The sequence below is a fragment of the Oncorhynchus mykiss genome, chromosome 15 (genome assembly GCF_013265735.2).
Source record: "Oncorhynchus mykiss isolate Arlee chromosome 15, USDA_OmykA_1.1, whole genome shotgun sequence".
Taxonomy (NCBI): Eukaryota; Metazoa; Chordata; class Actinopteri; order Salmoniformes; family Salmonidae; genus Oncorhynchus; species Oncorhynchus mykiss.
The window spans coordinates 74,632,496-74,652,135 of NC_048579.1; positions in this window are offsets into that span (position 1 = coordinate 74,632,496).

Genomic DNA, 19,640 nt, shown 5'->3' on the forward strand with positions numbered 1-19,640 from the left:
TGTGGATAAACCTCAGTGTGTGATGAGGTAATGCACCAAACTGACTTGTTGTGGATACACCTCAGTGTGTGATGAGGTAATGCACCAAACTGACTTGTTGTGGATAAACCTCAGTGTGTGATGAGGTAATGCACCAAACTGACTTGTTGTGGATAAACCTCAGTGTGTGATGAGGTAATGCACCAAACTGACTTGTTGTGGATAAACCTCAGTGTGTGATGAGGTAATGCACCAAACTGACTTGTTGTGGATAAACCTCAGTGTGTGATGAGGTAATGCTCCAAACTGACTTGTTGTGGATACACCTCAGTGTGTGATGAGGTAATGCACCAAACTGACTTGTTGTGGGATAAACCTCAGTGTGTGATGAGGTAATGCACCAAACTGACTTGTTGTGGATACACCTCAGTGTGTGATGAGGTAATGCACCCAACTGACTTGTTGTGGATACACCTCAGTGTGTGATGAGGTAATGCACCAAACTGACTTGTTGTGGATAAACCTCAGTGTGTGATGAGGTAATACACCAAACTGACTTGTTGTGGGATAAACCTCAGTGCGTGATGAGGTAATGCACCAAACTGGCTTGTTGTGGATAAACCTCAGTGTGTGATGAGGTAATACACCAAACTGACTTGTTGTGGATAAACCTCAGTGTGTGATGAGGTAATGCACCAAACTGACTTGTTGTGGATAAACCTCAGTGTGTGATGAGGTAATGCACCAAACTGACTTGTTGTGGATAAACCTCAGTGTGTGACGAGGTAATGCACCAAACTGACTTGTTGTGGATAAACCTCAGTGTGTGACGAGGTAATGCACCAAACTGACTTGTTGTGGATAAACCTCAGTGTGTGACGAGGTAATGCACCAAACTGACTTGTTGTGGATAAACCTAGGTGTGTGACGAGGTAATGCACCAAACTGACTTGTTGAGGATAAACCTCAGTGTGTGACGAGGTAATGCACCAAACTGACTTGTTGTGGATAAACCTCAGTGTGTGATGAGGTAATGCACCAAACTGACTTGTTGTGGATAAACCTCAGTGTGTGATGAGGTAATGCACCAAACTGGCTTGTTGTGGATAAACCTCAGTGTGTGACGAGGTAATGCACCAAACTGACTTGTTGTGGATAAACCTCAGTGTGTGACGAGGTAATGCACCAAACTGACTTGTTGTGGATAAACCTCAGTGTGTGATGAGGTAATACACCAAACTGACTTGTTGTGGATAAACCTCAGTGTGTGATGAGGTAATGCACCAAACTGACTTGTTGTGGATAAACCTCAGTGTGTGATGAGGTAATGCACCAAACTGACTTGTTGTGGATAAACCTCAGTGTGTGACGAGGTAATGCACCAAACTGACTTGTTGTGGATAAACCTCAGTGTGTGACGAGGTAATGCACCAAACTGACTTGTTGTGGATAAACCTCAGTGTGTGATGAGGTAATGCACCAAACTGACTTGTTGTGGATAAACCTCTGTGTGTGATGAGGTAATGCACCAAACTGACTTGTTGTGGAGAAACCTCTGTGTGTGATGAGGTAATGCACCAAACTGACTTGTTGTGGATAAACCTCAGTGTGTGATGAGGTAATGCACCAAACTGACTTGTTGTGGATAAACCTCAGTGTGTGATGAGGTAATGCACCAAACTGACTTGTTGAGGATAAACCTAAGTGTGTGATGAGGTAACGCACCAAACTGACTTGTTGTGGATAAACCTCAGTGTGTGATGAGGTAACGCACCCAACTGACTTGTTGTGGATACACCTCAGTGTGTGATGAGGTAATGCACCCAACTGACTTGTTGTGGATACACCTCAGTGTGTGATGAGGTAATGCACCCAACTGACTTGTTGTGGATAAACCTCAGTGTGTGATGAGGTAATGCACCAAACTGACTTGTTGTGGATAAACCTCAGTGTGTGATGAGGTAATGCACCAAACTGACTTGTTGTGGATACACCTCAGTGTGTGATGAGGTAATGCACCAAACTGACTTGTTGTGGATAAACCTCAGTGTGTGATGAGGTAATGCACCAAACTGACTTGTTGTGGAGAAACCTCTGTGTGTGATGAGGTAATGCACCAAACTGACTTGTTGTGGATAAACCTCAGTGCGTGATGAGGTAATGCACCAAACTGGCTTGTTGTGGATAAACCTCAGTGTGTGATGAGGTAATACACCAAACTGACTTGTTGTGGATAAACCTCAGTGTGTGGCGAGGTAATGCACCAAACTGACTTGTTGTGGATAAACCTCAGTGTGTGACGAGGTAATGCACCAAACTGACTTGTTGTGGATAAACCTCAGTGTGTGACGAGGTAATGCACCAAACTGACTTGTTGTGGATAAACCTCAGTGTGTGACGAGGTAATGCACCAAACTGACTTGTTGAGGATAAACCTCAGTGTGTGACGAGGTAATGCACCAAACTGACTTGTTGTGGATAAACCTCAGTGTGTGATGAGGTAATGCACCAAACTGACTTGTTGTGGATAAACCTCAGTGTGTGATGAGGTAATGCACCAAACTGGCTTGTTGTGGATAAACCTCAGTGTGTGACGAGGTAATGCACCAAACTGACTTGTTGTGGATAAACCTCAGTGTGTGACGAGGTAATGCACCAAACTGACTTGTTGTGGATAAACCTCAGTGTGTGATGAGGTAATACACCAAACTGACTTGTTGTGGATAAACCTCAGTGTGTGATGAGGTAATGCACCAAACTGACTTGTTGTGGATAAACCTCAGTGTGTGATGAGGTAATGCACCAAACTGACTTGTTGTGGATAAACCTCAGTGTGTGACGAGGTAATGCACCAAACTGACTTGTTGTGGATAAACCTCAGTGTGTGACGAGGTAATGCACCAAACTGACTTGTTGTGGATAAACCTCAGTGTGTGACGAGGTCATGCACCAAACTGACTTGTTGTGGATAAACCTCAGTGTGTGACGAGGTAATGCACCAAACTGACTTGTTGAGGATAAACCTCAGTGTGTGACGAGGTAATGCACCAAACTGACTTGTTGTGGATAAACCTCAGTGTGTGATGAGGTAATGCACCAAACTGACTTGTTGTGGATAAACCTCAGTGTGTGATGAGGTAATGCACCAAACTGGCTTGTTGTGGATAAACCTCAGTGTGTGACGAGGTAATGCACCAAACTGACTTGTTGTGGATAAACCTCAGTGTGTGACGAGGTAATGCACCAAACTGACTTGTTGTGGATAAACCTCAGTGTGTGATGAGGTAATGCACCAAACTGACTTGTTGTGGATAAACCTCTGTGTGTGATGAGGTAATGCACCAAACTGACTTGTTGTGGAGAAACCTCTGTGTGTGATGAGGTAATGCACCAAACTGACTTGTTGTGGATAAACCTCAGTGTGTGATGAGGTAATGCACCAAACTGACTTGTTGTGGATAAACCTCAGTGTGTGATGAGGTAATGCACCAAACTGACTTGTTGAGGATAAACCTAAGTGTGTGATGAGGTAACGCACCAAACTGACTTGTTGTGGATAAACCTCAGTGTGTGATGAGGTAACGCACCCAACTGACTTGTTGTGGATACACCTCAGTGTGTGATGAGGTAATGCACCCAACTGACTTGTTGTGGATACACCTCAGTGTGTGATGAGGTAATGCACCCAACTGACTTGTTGTGGATAAACCTCAGTGTGTGATGAGGTAATGCACCAAACTGACTTGTTGTGGATAAACCTCAGTGTGTGATGAGGTAATGCACCAAACTGACTTGTTGTGGATACACCTCAGTGTGTGATGAGGTAATGCACCAAACTGACTTGTTGTGGATAAACCTCAGTGTGTGATGAGGTAATGCACCAAACTGACTTGTTGTGGATAAACCTCAGTGTGTGATGAGGTAATGCACCAAACTGACTTGTTGTGGATAAACCTCAGTGTGTGATGAGGTAATGCACCAAACTGACTTGTTGTGGATAAACCTCAGTGTGTGATGAGGTAATGCTCCAAACTGACTTGTTGTGGATACACCTCAGTGTGTGATGAGGTAATGCACCAAACTGACTTGTTGTGGGATAAACCTCAGTGTGTGATGAGGTAATGCACCAAACTGACTTGTTGTGGATACACCTCAGTGTGTGATGAGGTAATGCACCCAACTGACTTGTTGTGGATACACCTCAGTGTGTGATGAGGTAATGCACCAAACTGACTTGTTGTGGATAAACCTCAGTGTGTGATGAGGTAATACACCAAACTGACTTGTTGTGGGATAAACCTCAGTGCGTGATGAGGTAATGCACCAAACTGGCTTGTTGTGGATAAACCTCAGTGTGTGATGAGGTAATACACCAAACTGACTTGTTGTGGATAAACCTCAGTGTGTGATGAGGTAATGCACCAAACTGACTTGTTGTGGATAAACCTCAGTGTGTGATGAGGTAATGCACCAAACTGACTTGTTGTGGATAAACCTCAGTGTGTGACGAGGTAATGCACCAAACTGACTTGTTGTGGATAAACCTCAGTGTGTGACGAGGTAATGCACCAAACTGACTTGTTGTGGATAAACCTCAGTGTGTGACGAGGTAATGCACCAAACTGACTTGTTGTGGATAAACCTCAGTGTGTGACGAGGTAATGCATCAAACTGACTTGTTGAGGATAAACCTCAGTGTGTGACGAGGTAATGCACCAAACTGACTTGTTGTGGATAAACCTCAGTGTGTGATGAGGTAATGCACCAAACTGACTTGTTGTGGATAAACCTCAGTGTGTGATGAGGTAATGCACCAAACTGGCTTGTTGTGGATAAACCTCAGTGTGTGACGAGGTAATGCACCAAACTGACTTGTTGTGGATAAACCTCAGTGTGTGACGAGGTAATGCACCAAACTGACTTGTTGTGGATAAACCTCAGTGTGTGATGAGGTAATACACCAAACTGACTTGTTGTGGATAAACCTCAGTGTGTGATGAGGTAATGCACCAAACTGACTTGTTGTGGATAAACCTCAGTGTGTGATGAGGTAATGCACCAAACTGACTTGTTGTGGATAAACCTCAGTGTGTGACGAGGTAATGCACCAAACTGACTTGTTGTGGATAAACCTCAGTGTGTGACGAGGTAATGCACCAAACTGACTTGTTGTGGATAAACCTCAGTGTGTGATGAGGTAATGCACCAAACTGACTTGTTGTGGATAAACCTCTGTGTGTGATGAGGTAATGCACCAAACTGACTTGTTGTGGAGAAACCTCTGTGTGTGATGAGGTAATGCACCAAACTGACTTGTTGTGGATAAACCTCAGTGTGTGACGAGGTAATGCACCAAACTGACTTGTTGTGGATAAACCTCAGTGTGTGATGAGGTAATGCACCAAACTGACTTGTTGAGGATAAACCTCAGTGTGTGATGAGGTAACGCACCAAACTGACTTGTTGTGGATAAACCTCAGTGTGTGATGAGGTAACGCACCCAACTGACTTGTTGTGGATACACCTCAGTGTGTGATGAGGTAATGCACCCAACTGACTTGTTGTGGATACACCTCAGTGTGTGATGAGGTAATGCACCCAACTGACTTGTTGTGGATAAACCTCAGTGTGTGATGAGGTAATGCACCAAACTGACTTGTTGTGGATAAACCTCAGTGTGTGATGAGGTAATGCACCAAACTGACTTGTTGTGGATACACCTCAGTGTGTGATGAGGTAATGCACCAAACTGACTTGTTGTGGATAAACCTCAGTGTGTGATGAGGTAATGCACCAAACTGACTTGTTGTGGATAAACCTCAGTGTGTGATGAGGTAATGCACCAAACTGACTTGTTGTGGATAAACCTCAGTGTGTGATGAGGTAATGCACCAAACTGACTTGTTGTGGATAAACCTCAGTGTGTGATGAGGTAATGCTCCAAACTGACTTGTTGTGGATACACCTCAGTGTGTGATGAGGTAATGCACCAAACTGACTTGTTGTGGGATAAACCTCAGTGTGTGATGAGGTAATGCACCAAACTGACTTGTTGTGGATACACCTCAGTGTGTGATGAGGTAATGCACCCAACTGACTTGTTGTGGATACACCTCAGTGTGTGATGAGGTAATGCACCAAACTGACTTGTTGTGGATAAACCTCAGTGTGTGATGAGGTAATACACCAAACTGACTTGTTGTGGGATAAACCTCAGTGCGTGATGAGGTAATGCACCAAACTGGCTTGTTGTGGATAAACCTCAGTGTGTGATGAGGTAATACACCAAACTGACTTGTTGTGGATAAACCTCAGTGTGTGATGAGGTAATGCACCAAACTGACTTGTTGTGGATAAACCTCAGTGTGTGATGAGGTAATGCACCAAACTGACTTGTTGTGGATAAACCTCAGTGTGTGACGAGGTAATGCACCAAACTGACTTGTTGTGGATAAACCTCAGTGTGTGACGAGGTAATGCACCAAACTGACTTGTTGTGGATAAACCTCAGTGTGTGACGAGGTAATGCACCAAACTGACTTGTTGTGGATAAACCTCAGTGTGTGACGAGGTAATGCACCAAACTGACTTGTTGAGGATAAACCTCAGTGTGTGACGAGGTAATGCACCAAACTGACTTGTTGTGGATAAACCTCAGTGTGTGATGAGGTAATGCACCAAACTGACTTGTTGTGGATAAACCTCAGTGTGTGATGAGGTAATGCACCAAACTGGCTTGTTGTGGATAAACCTCAGTGTGTGACGAGGTAATGCACCAAACTGACTTGTTGTGGATAAACCTCAGTGTGTGACGAGGTAATGCACCAAACTGACTTGTTGTGGATAAACCTCAGTGTGTGATGAGGTAATACACCAAACTGACTTGTTGTGGATAAACCTCAGTGTGTGATGAGGTAATGCACCAAACTGACTTGTTGTGGATAAACCTCAGTGTGTGATGAGGTAATGCACCAAACTGACTTGTTGTGGATAAACCTCAGTGTGTGACGAGGTAATGCACCAAACTGACTTGTTGTGGATAAACCTCAGTGTGTGACGAGGTAATGCACCAAACTGACTTGTTGTGGATAAACCTCAGTGTGTGACGAGGTAATGCACCAAACTGACTTGTTGTGGATAAACCTCAGTGTGTGACGAGGTAATGCACCAAACTGACTTGTTGAGGATAAACCTCAGTGTGTGACGAGGTAATGCACCAAACTGACTTGTTGTGGATAAACCTCAGTGTGTGATGAGGTAATGCACCAAACTGACTTGTTGTGGATAAACCTCAGTGTGTGATGAGGTAATGCACCAAACTGGCTTGTTGTGGATAAACCTCAGTGTGTGACGAGGTAATGCACCAAACTGACTTGTTGTGGATAAACCTCAGTGTGTGACGAGGTAATGCACCAAACTGACTTGTTGTGGATAAACCTCAGTGTGTGACGAGGTAATGCACCAAACTGACTTGTTGAGGATAAACCTCAGTGTGTGACGAGGTAATGCACCAAACTGACTTGTTGTGGATAAACCTCAGTGTGTGATGAGGTAATGCACCAAACTGACTTGTTGTGGATAAACCTCAGTGTGTGATGAGGTAATGCACCAAACTGACTTGTTGTGGATAAACCTCAGTGTGTGATGAGGTAATGCACCAAACTGACTTGTTGTGGATAAACCTCAGTGTGTGATGAGGTAATGCACCAAACTGACTTGTTGTGGATAAACCTCAGTGTGTGATGAGGTAATACACCAAACTGACTTGTTGTGGATAAACCTCAGTGTGTGATGAGGTAATGCACCAAACTGACTTGTTGTGGATAAACCTCAGTGTGTGATGAGGTAATGCACCAAACTGACTTGTTGTGGATAAACCTCAGTGTGTGATGAGGTAATGCACCAAACTGACTTGTTGTGGATAAACCTCAGTGTGTGATGAGGTAATGCTCCAAACTGACTTGTTGTGGATACACCTCAGTGTGTGATGAGGTAATGCACCAAACTGACTTGTTGTGGGATAAACCTCAGTGTGTGATGAGGTAATGCACCAAACTGACTTGTTGTGGATACACCTCAGTGTGTGATGAGGTAATGCACCCAACTGACTTGTTGTGGATACACCTCAGTGTGTGATGAGGTAATGCACCAAACTGACTTGTTGTGGATAAACCCCAGTGTGTGATGAGGTAATACACCAAACTGACTTGTTGTGGGATAAACCTCAGTGCGTGATGAGGTAATGCACCAAACTGGCTTGTTGTGGATAAACCTCAGTGTGTGATGAGGTAATACACCAAACTGACTTGTTGTGGATAAACCTCAGTGTGTGATGAGGTAATGCACCAAACTGACTTGTTGTGGATAAACCTCAGTGTGTGATGAGGTAATGCACCAAACTGACTTGTTGTGGATAAACCTCAGTGTGTGACGAGGTAATGCACCAAACTGACTTGTTGTGGATAAACCTCAGTGTGTGACGAGGTAATGCACCAAACTGACTTGTTGTGGATAAACCTCAGTGTGTGACGAGGTAATGCACCAAACTGACTTGTTGTGGATAAACCTCAGTGTGTGACGAGGTAATGCACCAAACTGACTTGTTGAGGATAAACCTCAGTGTGTGACGAGGTAATGCACCAAACTGACTTGTTGTGGATAAACCTCAGTGTGTGATGAGGTAATGCACCAAACTGACTTGTTGTGGATAAACCTCAGTGTGTGATGAGGTAATGCACCAAACTGGCTTGTTGTGGATAAACCTCAGTGTGTGACGAGGTAATGCACCAAACTGACTTGTTGTGGATAAACCTCAGTGTGTGATGAGGTAATGCACCAAACTGACTTGTTGTGGATAAACCTCAGTGTGTGATGAGGTAATACACCAAACTGACTTGTTGTGGATAAACCTCAGTGTGTGATGAGGTAATGCACCAAACTGACTTGTTGTGGATAAACCTCAGTGTGTGATGAGGTAATGCACCAAACTGACTTGTTGTGGATAAACCTCAGTGTGTGACGAGGTAATGCACCAAACTGACTTGTTGTGGATAAACCTCAGTGTGTGACGAGGTAATGCACCGAACTGACTTGTTGTGGATAAACCTCAGTGTGTGATGAGGTAATGCACCAAACTGACTTGTTGTGGATAAACCTCTGTGTGTGATGAGGTAATGCACCAAACTGACTTGTTGTGGAGAAACCTCTGTGTGTGATGAGGTAATGCACCAAACTGACTTGTTGTGGATAAACCTCAGTGTGTGATGAGGTAATGCACCAAACTGACTTGTTGTGGATAAACCTCAGTGTGTGATGAGGTAATGCACCAAACTGACTTGTTGAGGATAAACCTAAGTGTGTGATGAGGTAACGCACCAAACTGACTTGTTGTGGATAAACCTCAGTGTGTGATGAGGTAACGCACCCAACTGACTTGTTGTGGATACACCTCAGTGTGTGATGAGGTAATGCACCCAACTGACTTGTTGTGGATACACCTCAGTGTGTGATGAGGTAATGCACCCAACTGACTTGTTGTGGATAAACCTCAGTGTGTGATGAGGTAATGCACCAAACTGACTTGTTGTGGATAAACCTCAGTGTGTGATGAGGTAATGCACCAAACTGACTTGTTGTGGATACACCTCAGTGTGTGATGAGGTAATGCACCAAACTGACTTGTTGTGGATAAACCTCAGTGTGTGATGAGGTAATGCACCAAACTGACTTGTTGTGGATAAACCTCAGTGTGTGATGAGGTAATGCACCAAACTGACTTGTTGTGGATAAACCTCAGTGTGTGATGAGGTAATGCACCAAACTGACTTGTTGTGGATAAACCTCAGTGTGTGATGAGGTAATGCTCCAAACTGACTTGTTGTGGATACACCTCAGTGTGTGATGAGGTAATGCACCAAACTGACTTGTTGTGGGATAAACCTCAGTGTGTGATGAGGTAATGCACCAAACTGACTTGTTGTGGATACACCTCAGTGTGTGATGAGGTAATGCACCCAACTGACTTGTTGTGGATACACCTCAGTGTGTGATGAGGTAATGCACCAAACTGACTTGTTGTGGATAAACCTCAGTGTGTGATGAGGTAATACACCAAACTGACTTGTTGTGGGATAAACCTCAGTGCGTGATGAGGTAATGCACCAAACTGGCTTGTTGTGGATAAACCTCAGTGTGTGATGAGGTAATACACCAAACTGACTTGTTGTGGATAAACCTCAGTGTGTGATGAGGTAATGCACCAAACTGACTTGTTGTGGATAAACCTCAGTGTGTGATGAGGTAATGCACCAAACTGACTTGTTGTGGATAAACCTCAGTGTGTGACGAGGTAATGCACCAAACTGACTTGTTGTGGATAAACCTCAGTGTGTGACGAGGTAATGCACCAAACTGACTTGTTGTGGATAAACCTCAGTGTGTGACGAGGTAATGCACCAAACTGACTTGTTGTGGATAAACCTCAGTGTGTGACGAGGTAATGCACCAAACTGACTTGTTGAGGATAAACCTCAGTGTGTGACGAGGTAATGCACCAAACTGACTTGTTGTGGATAAACCTCAGTGTGTGATGAGGTAATGCACCAAACTGACTTGTTGTGGATAAACCTCAGTGTGTGATGAGGTAATGCACCAAACTGGCTTGTTGTGGATAAACCTCAGTGTGTGACGAGGTAATGCACCAAACTGACTTGTTGTGGATAAACCTCAGTGTGTGACGAGGTAATGCACCAAACTGACTTGTTGTGGATAAACCTCAGTGTGTGACGAGGTAATGCACCAAACTGACTTGTTGAGGATAAACCTCAGTGTGTGACGAGGTAATGCACCAAACTGACTTGTTGTGGATAAACCTCAGTGTGTGATGAGGTAATGCACCAAACTGACTTGTTGTGGATAAACCTCAGTGTGTGATGAGGTAATGCACCAAACTGACTTGTTGTGGATAAACCTCAGTGTGTGATGAGGTAATGCACCAAACTGACTTGTTGTGGATAAACCTCAGTGTGTGATGAGGTAATACACCAAACTGACTTGTTGTGGATAAACCTCAGTGTGTGATGAGGTAATGCACCAAACTGACTTGTTGTGGATAAACCTCAGTGTGTGATGAGGTAATGCACCAAACTGACTTGTTGTGGATAAACCTCAGTGTGTGACGAGGTAATGCACCAAACTGACTTGTTGTGGATAAACCTCAGTGTGTGACGAGGTAATGCACCAAACTGACTTGTTGTGGATAAACCTCAGTGTGTGATGAGGTAATGCACCAAACTGACTTGTTGTGGATAAACCTCTGTGTGTGATGAGGTAATGCACCAAACTGACTTGTTGTGGAGAAACCTCTGTGTGTGATGAGGTAATGCACCAAACTGACTTGTTGTGGATAAACCTCAGTGTGTGATGAGGTAATGCACCAAACTGACTTGTTGTGGATAAACCTCAGTGTGTGATGAGGTAATGCACCAAACTGACTTGTTGAGGATAAACCTAAGTGTGTGATGAGGTAACGCACCAAACTGACTTGTTGTGGATAAACCTCAGTGTGTGATGAGGTAACGCACCCAACTGACTTGTTGTGGATACACCTCAGTGTGTGATGAGGTAATGCACCCAACTGACTTGTTGTGGATACACCTCAGTGTGTGATGAGGTAATGCACCCAACTGACTTGTTGTGGATAAACCTCAGTGTGTGATGAGGTAATGCACCAAACTGACTTGTTGTGGATAAACCTCAGTGTGTGATGAGGTAATGCACCAAACTGACTTGTTGTGGATACACCTCAGTGTGTGATGAGGTAATGCACCAAACTGACTTGTTGTGGATAAACCTCAGTGTGTGATGAGGTAATGCACCAAACTGACTTGTTGTGGATAAACCTCAGTGTGTGATGAGGTAATGCACCAAACTGACTTGTTGTGGATAAACCTCAGTGTGTGATGAGGTAATGCACCAAACTGACTTGTTGTGGATAAACCTCAGTGTGTGATGAGGTAATGCTCCAAACTGACTTGTTGTGGATACACCTCAGTGTGTGATGAGGTAATGCACCAAACTGACTTGTTGTGGGATAAACCTCAGTGTGTGATGAGGTAATGCACCAAACTGACTTGTTGTGGATACACCTCAGTGTGTGATGAGGTAATGCACCCAACTGACTTGTTGTGGATACACCTCAGTGTGTGATGAGGTAATGCACCAAACTGACTTGTTGTGGATAAACCTCAGTGTGTGATGAGGTAATACACCAAACTGACTTGTTGTGGGATAAACCTCAGTGCGTGATGAGGTAATGCACCAAACTGACTTGTTGTGGATACACCTCAGTGTGTGATGAGGTAATGCACCAAACTGACTTGTTGTGGGATAAACCTCAGTGTGTGATGAGGTAATGCACCAAACTGACTTGTTGTGGATACACCTCAGTGTGTGATGAGGTAATGCACCCAACTGACTTGTTGTGGATACACCTCAGTGTGTGATGAGGTAATGCACCAAACTGACTTGTTGTGGATAAACCTCAGTGTGTGATGAGGTAATACACCAAACTGACTTGTTGTGGGATAAACCTCAGTGCGTGATGAGGTAATGCACCAAACTGGCTTGTTGTGGATAAACCTCAGTGTGTGATGAGGTAATACACCAAACTGACTTGTTGTGGATAAACCTCAGTGTGTGATGAGGTAATGCACCAAACTGACTTGTTGTGGATAAACCTCAGTGTGTGATGAGGTAATGCACCAAACTGACTTGTTGTGGATAAACCTCAGTGTGTGACGAGGTAATGCACCAAACTGACTTGTTGTGGATAAACCTCAGTGTGTGACGAGGTAATGCACCAAACTGACTTGTTGTGGATAAACCTCAGTGTGTGACGAGGTAATGCACCAAACTGACTTGTTGTGGATAAACCTCAGTGTGTGACGAGGTAATGCACCAAACTGACTTGTTGAGAATAAACCTCAGTGTGTGACGAGGTAATGCACCAAACTGACTTGTTGTGGATAAACCTCAGTGTGTGATGAGGTAATGCACCAAACTGACTTGTTGTGGATAAACCTCAGTGTGTGATGAGGTAATGCACCAAACTGGCTTGTTGTGGATAAACCTCAGTGTGTGACGAGGTAATGCACCAAACTGACTTGTTGTGGATAAACCTCAGTGTGTGACGAGGTAATGCACCAAACTGACTTGTTGTGGATAAACCTCAGTGTGTGATGAGGTAATACACCAAACTGACTTGTTGTGGATAAACCTCAGTGTGTGATGAGGTAATGCACCAAACTGACTTGTTGTGGATAAACCTCAGTGTGTGATGAGGTAATGCACCAAACTGACTTGTTGTGGATAAACCTCAGTGTGTGACGAGGTAATGCACCAAACTGACTTGTTGTGGATAAACCTCAGTGTGTGACGAGGTAATGCACCAAACTGACTTGTTGTGGATAAACCTCAGTGTGTGACGAGGTAATGCACCAAACTGACTTGTTGTGGATAAACCTCAGTGTGTGACGAGGTAATGCACCAAACTGACTTGTTGAGGATAAACCTCAGTGTGTGACGAGGTAATGCACCAAACTGACTTGTTGTGGATAAACCTCAGTGTGTGATGAGGTAATGCACCAAACTGACTTGTTGTGGATAAACCTCAGTGTGTGATGAGGTAATGCACCAAACTGGCTTGTTGTGGATAAACCTCAGTGTGTGACGAGGTAATGCACCAAACTGACTTGTTGTGGATAAACCTCAGTGTGTGACGAGGTAATGCACCAAACTGACTTGTTGTGGATAAACCTCAGTGTGTGACGAGGTAATGCACCAAACTGACTTGTTGAGGATAAACCTCAGTGTGTGACGAGGTAATGCACCAAACTGACTTGTTGTGGATAAACCTCAGTGTGTGATGAGGTAATGCACCAAACTGACTTGTTGTGGATAAACCTCAGTGTGTGATGAGGTAATGCACCAAACTGACTTGTTGTGGATAAACCTCAGTGTGTGATGAGGTAATGCACCAAACTGACTTGTTGTGGATGAACCTCAGTGTGTGATGAGGTAATGCACCAAACTGACTTGTTGTGGATAAACCTCAGTGTGTGATGAGGTAATACACCAAACTGACTTGTTGTGGATAAACCTCAGTGTGTGATGAGGTAATGCACCAAACTGACTTGTTGTGGATAAACCTCAGTGTGTGATGAGGTAATGCACCAAACTGACTTGTTGTGGATAAACCTCAGTGTGTGACGAGGTAATGCACCAAACTGACTTGTTGTGGATAAACCTCAGTGTGTGATGAGGTAATGCACCAAACTGACTTGTTGTGGATAAACCTCAGTGTGTGATGAGGTAATGCACCAAACTGGCTTGTTGTGGATAAACCTCAGTGTGTGACGAGGTAATGCACCAAACTGACTTGTTGTGGATAAACCTCAGTGTGTGACGAGGTAATGCACCAAACTGACTTGTTGTGGATAAACCTCAGTGTGTGACGAGGTAATGCACCAAACTGACTTGTTGAGGATAAACCTCAGTGTGTGACGAGGTAATGCACCAAACTGACTTGTTGTGGATAAACCTCAGTGTGTGATGAGGTAATGCACCAAACTGACTTGTTGTGGATAAACCTCAGTGTGTGATGAGGTAATGCACCAAACTGACTTGTTGTGGATAAACCTCAGTGTGTGATGAGGTAATGCACCAAACTGACTTGTTGTGGATAAACCTCAGTGTGTGATGAGGTAATGCACCAAACGGACTTGTTGTGGATAAACCTCAGTGTGTGATGAGGTAATACACCAAACTGACTTGTTGTGGATAAACCTCAGTGTGTGATGAGGTAATGCACCAAACTGACTTGTTGTGGATAAACCTCAGTGTGTGATGAGGTAATGCACCAAACTGACTTGTTGTGGATAAACCTCAGTGTGTGATGAGGTAATGCACCAAACTGACTTGTTGTGGGATAAACCTCAGTGTGTGATGAGGTAATGCACCAAACTGACTTGTTGTGGATAAACCTCAGTGTGTGATGAGGTAATGCACCAAACTGACTTGTTGTGGATAAACCTCAGTGTGTGATGAGGTAATGCACCAAACTGACTTGTTGTGGATAAACCTCAGTGTGTGATGAGGTAATGCACCAAACTGACTTGTTGTGGATAAACCTCAGTGTGTGATGAGGTAATGCACCAAACTGACTTGTTGTGGGATAAACCTCAGTGTGTGATGAGGTAATGCACCAAACTGACTTGTTGTGGGATAAACCTCAGTGTGTGATGAGGTAATGCACCAAACTGACTTGTTGTGGATAAACCTCAGTGTGTGATGAGGTAATACACCAAACTGACTTGTTGTGGATAAACCTCAGTGTGTGATGAGGTAATGCACCAAACTGACTTGTTGTGGGATAAACCTCAGTGTGTGATGAGGTAATGCACCAAACTGACTTGTTGTGGATAAACCTCAGTGTGTGATGAGGTAATGCACCAAACTGACTTGTTGTGGGATAAACCTCAGTGTGTGATGAGGTAATGCACCAAACTGACTTGTTGTGGATAAACCTCAGTGTGTGATGAGGTAATGCACCAAACTGACTTGTTGTGGATAAACCTCAGTGTGTGATGAGGTAATGCACCAAACTGACTTGTTGTGGATAAACCTCAGTGTGTGATGAGGTAATGCACCAAACTGACTTGTTGTGGGATAAACCTCAGTGTGTGATGAGGTAATACACCAAACTGACTTGTTGTGGATAAACCTCAGTGTGTGATGAGGTAATGCACCAAACTGACTTGTTGTGGATAAACATCAGTGTGTGATGAGGTAATGCACCAAACTGACTTGTTGTGGATAAACCTCAGTGTGTGATGAGGTAATGCACCAAACTGACTTGTTGTGGGATAAACCTCAGTGTGTGATGAGGTAATACACCAAACTGACTTGTTGTGGATAAACCTCAGTGTGTGATGAGGTAATGCACCAAACTGACTTGTTGTGGATAAACATCAGTGTGTGATGAGGTAATGCACCAAACTGACTTGTTGTGGATAAACCTCAGTGCGTGATGAGGTAATGCACCAAACTGACTTGTTGTGGATAAACCTCAGTGCGTGATGAGGTAATGCACCAAACTGACTTGTTGTGGATAAACCTCAGTGTGTGATGAGGTAATGCACCAAACTGACTTGTTGTGGATAAACCTCAGTGTGTGATGAGGTAATGCACCAAACTGACTTGTTGTGGATAACCCTCAGTGTGTGATGAGGTAATGCACCAAATGGATGGAGCCTGACGTGCTGATAGAGTCTCTCTGTTGTTCGCTTGTGAGACGGAGACAGGCTGATAGAGTCTCTCTGTTGTCCGCTTGTGAGACGGAGACATGCTGATAGAGTCTCTCTGTTGTCCACTTTTGAGACGGAGCCTGACATGCTGCTAGAGTCTCTCTGTTGTTCGCTTGTGAGACGGAGACATGCTGAGAGAGTCTCTCTGTTGTCTGCTTGTGAGACGGAGCCTGACATGCTGATAGAGTCCTTGCTTCAACAATCTCTTTGATGTCAGAATCTTTGTCTTCAGCCTTCTTCTCATTAGTAGTTGTGCAGGAGAGATACCTACTCCTTCCAGGGGTGTGTTTCTGTACTCAAGGAGAGCTGTGTTAGGATCTCCGTTGCTGTCTCTCGTGCTTTTTTCAACAGGTTCTTCACAGTCTGAACTGCACTCTCAGCTTGGCCGTTTGACTGTGGAAATCTAGGGCTCGACGTGACATGTTTGAACTCCCAGCTGGTAGAGATCTCTTGACTCACCAACTGTCTTCCATTGTCGGAGCACAACACGTCGGTCCCCCTCTAAAGCCTCGCTGAGTTCGACTTTAGTGCTGTAATGATGTGTTTGCTTGTTGTTCCACTGAGCTTGGAGATTTCTGGGTATTTGTGAGTAGTATATATTCTGTGTCGCTGTAATGGAAGAGGCCCACTCCAACTTTGGCTCAAACTCTCTCTGGGACTGGATGAGATATGAGCGGTTCTCTTTGATTGTTGTTTTTTGTGTGAGTTGCAGACGGCACATTTTGTTACAACATCTTCGATCTGTTTAGCCTTGCCTGGCCAGAACAGAACATCCCTTGCTTGTTCTTTACATTTTTTACGATTCCCATGTGTGCTTCATTATTTCTTCTCTCATTACCCGAGGAACGAGGACGTTTTGAACTTTTGAACAGCAGTCCATCTGAGTTTGTCAGGTCCTCCCAGCAGGTCCAGTAAGTGCTGTATTTTCTTTGCAACGTTCCCTCTCGTGTCTCGCCATCCAACTGTGACCCGTTTTTAACTCTTCATCTTCTTCTGTTTGTTGTTTTTGAATTGCTGCAGTTACTCTTCTGAAACAGGAAGTTGTAGTTTACATCCAGCTCACCATCCAACATCAGCGTTCTGCATCTCGGTTTCTTGGTTTGTATGTCACATATAGACTGTATCTCTGTAGTCTCATCAGCGATCTGCATCTCGGTTTCTTGGTTTGTATGTCACATATAGACTGTATCTCTGTAGTCTCGTCAGCGATCTGCATCTCGGTTTCTTGGTTTGTATGTCACATATAGACTGTATCTCTGTAGTCTCATCAGCATTCTGTGCAGTCAGGCTGGTGCCTTCTGGAGCGACTTCTTGAAGATTGTTTCCAAGGGTTTGTGGTCTGACTCCACCTGGATCTGGTTTCCAGACAGGTACTGATGAAACCTCTCGCAGCCAAACACTATCGCTAGAGTAGATCTTTTTCCATTTGAGCGTATCTCTTTCGACAGTCTGTGAGGGATCTTGACTCGTATGCGATTGGCTGACCATCTTGCAGGATCACAGCTCCCAAGCCTTCTGAGCTTGCATCCACAGAGAGTGTCAGTGTTTCTTTTCTTCTTCATATCGTAGTACTTTAACACTGGCACATTGCTGATGAGTGTTTTCAAGTTTCTGAAGCTCTGTTCCTGTGCAGACTCCCAGTGCCACTGAATGTCTCTTTCTAGGGCAGTTGTGTCAGTGGTGTGCTGACATTTGAGAGATACTGCGATTGGCTGATCAATCATCTGAGAGATACTGCAACATTCCCATGAACCTCTGAAGCGCTTTGTCCTCTGGCTTGTATTTCTCAGGACCTTCTGGGAGTCTGGTTTCAGGCCTTCTTTGCCTAACACATGTCCAATGTAGAGAATTTCTGTCATTCTGATTTTGCACTTGTTCTTATTCAGTTTTAAGTTGATGCTTCTCAGTCTGACTAATATCTGTCTCAGTCTCCGGTCGTGCTGATCTGTGTCATCACCCCTGACGAGAATGTCATCCATGATGTTCACAGCACCTTCCAGACCTACCAAATGTTGTGTCGAGGCACCTCTGGAGCACCTCTGGAACACCTCTGGAACACCTCTGGATCACCTCTGGATCACCTCTGGAACACCTCTGGATCACCTCTGGAGCACCTCTGGAACACCTCTGGAGCACCTCTGGAGCACCTCTGGAGCACATCTGGAGCACATCTGGAACACATCTGGAACACATCTGGAACACCTCTGGATCACCTCTGGATCACCTCTGGAGCACCTCTGGAACACCTCTGGAGCACCTCTGGAGCACCTCTGGAGCACATCTGGAGCACATCTGGAACACATCTGGAACACATCTGGAACACCTCTGGAACACATCTGGAGCACCTCTGGAGCACCTCTGGAACACCTTTGGAGCACCTCTGGAGCACCTCTGGAGCACCTCTGGAACACCTCTGGAACACCTCTGGAGCACCTCTGGAGCACCTCTGGAACACCTCTGGATCACCTCTGGAGCACCTCTGGAACACCTCTGGAGCACCTCTGGAGCACCTCTGGAGCACATCTGGAGCACATCTGGAACACATCTGGAACACATCTGGAACACCTCTGGAACACATCTGGAGCACCTCTGGAACACCTTTGGAGCACCTCTGGAGCACCTCTGGAGCACCTCTGGAACACCTCTGGAACACCTCTGGAGCACCTCTGGAGCACCTCTGGAACACCTCTGGAACACCTCTGGAGCACCTCTGGAGCACATCTGGAACACATCTGGAACACCTCTGGAACACATCTGGAGCGGGACACGATTCCGAACGGCAGTCTCTTGATAGAATACCTCCCAAACGGCGTATTGAAAGTGCAGAGTCGAGAGCTCTCTTCATCCAGTTGGATTTGACAGTATATTTGGTTTGCATCAATGACTTGAAATACCTTGGTGTTAGGCATTTCAGCAACAACCTCTTCAATTGTACGTAAAGGATCATGTTCTTTCTTGATGGCTTTGTTTAGATCCGGTGGTTCCATGCATATCCATATTTTGTAAATGTTTAGCTTCCTGATTGTCACTAAGTTGTTTACCCATTCAGGAAGCTCAATCTGCCTGACGACAACATCCATGTTTGTCATTGCGGTTCAGTTCCCTTTTCCCACAGTTTTTTTTTATTCCTTTTTAGTGCTACAGGCACATTTCATGGGTGAACGAACCGCTGGTGTGACTTCTGGATCTGTTTGTATATGATGAACTCCTGGAGCACGTCCAGGTGCATATCTTCATATTCAAAATGTCCGTCTCTGTCTTTTGTTCAAGCTTGAATATTCTCTCTATTAATCCCGT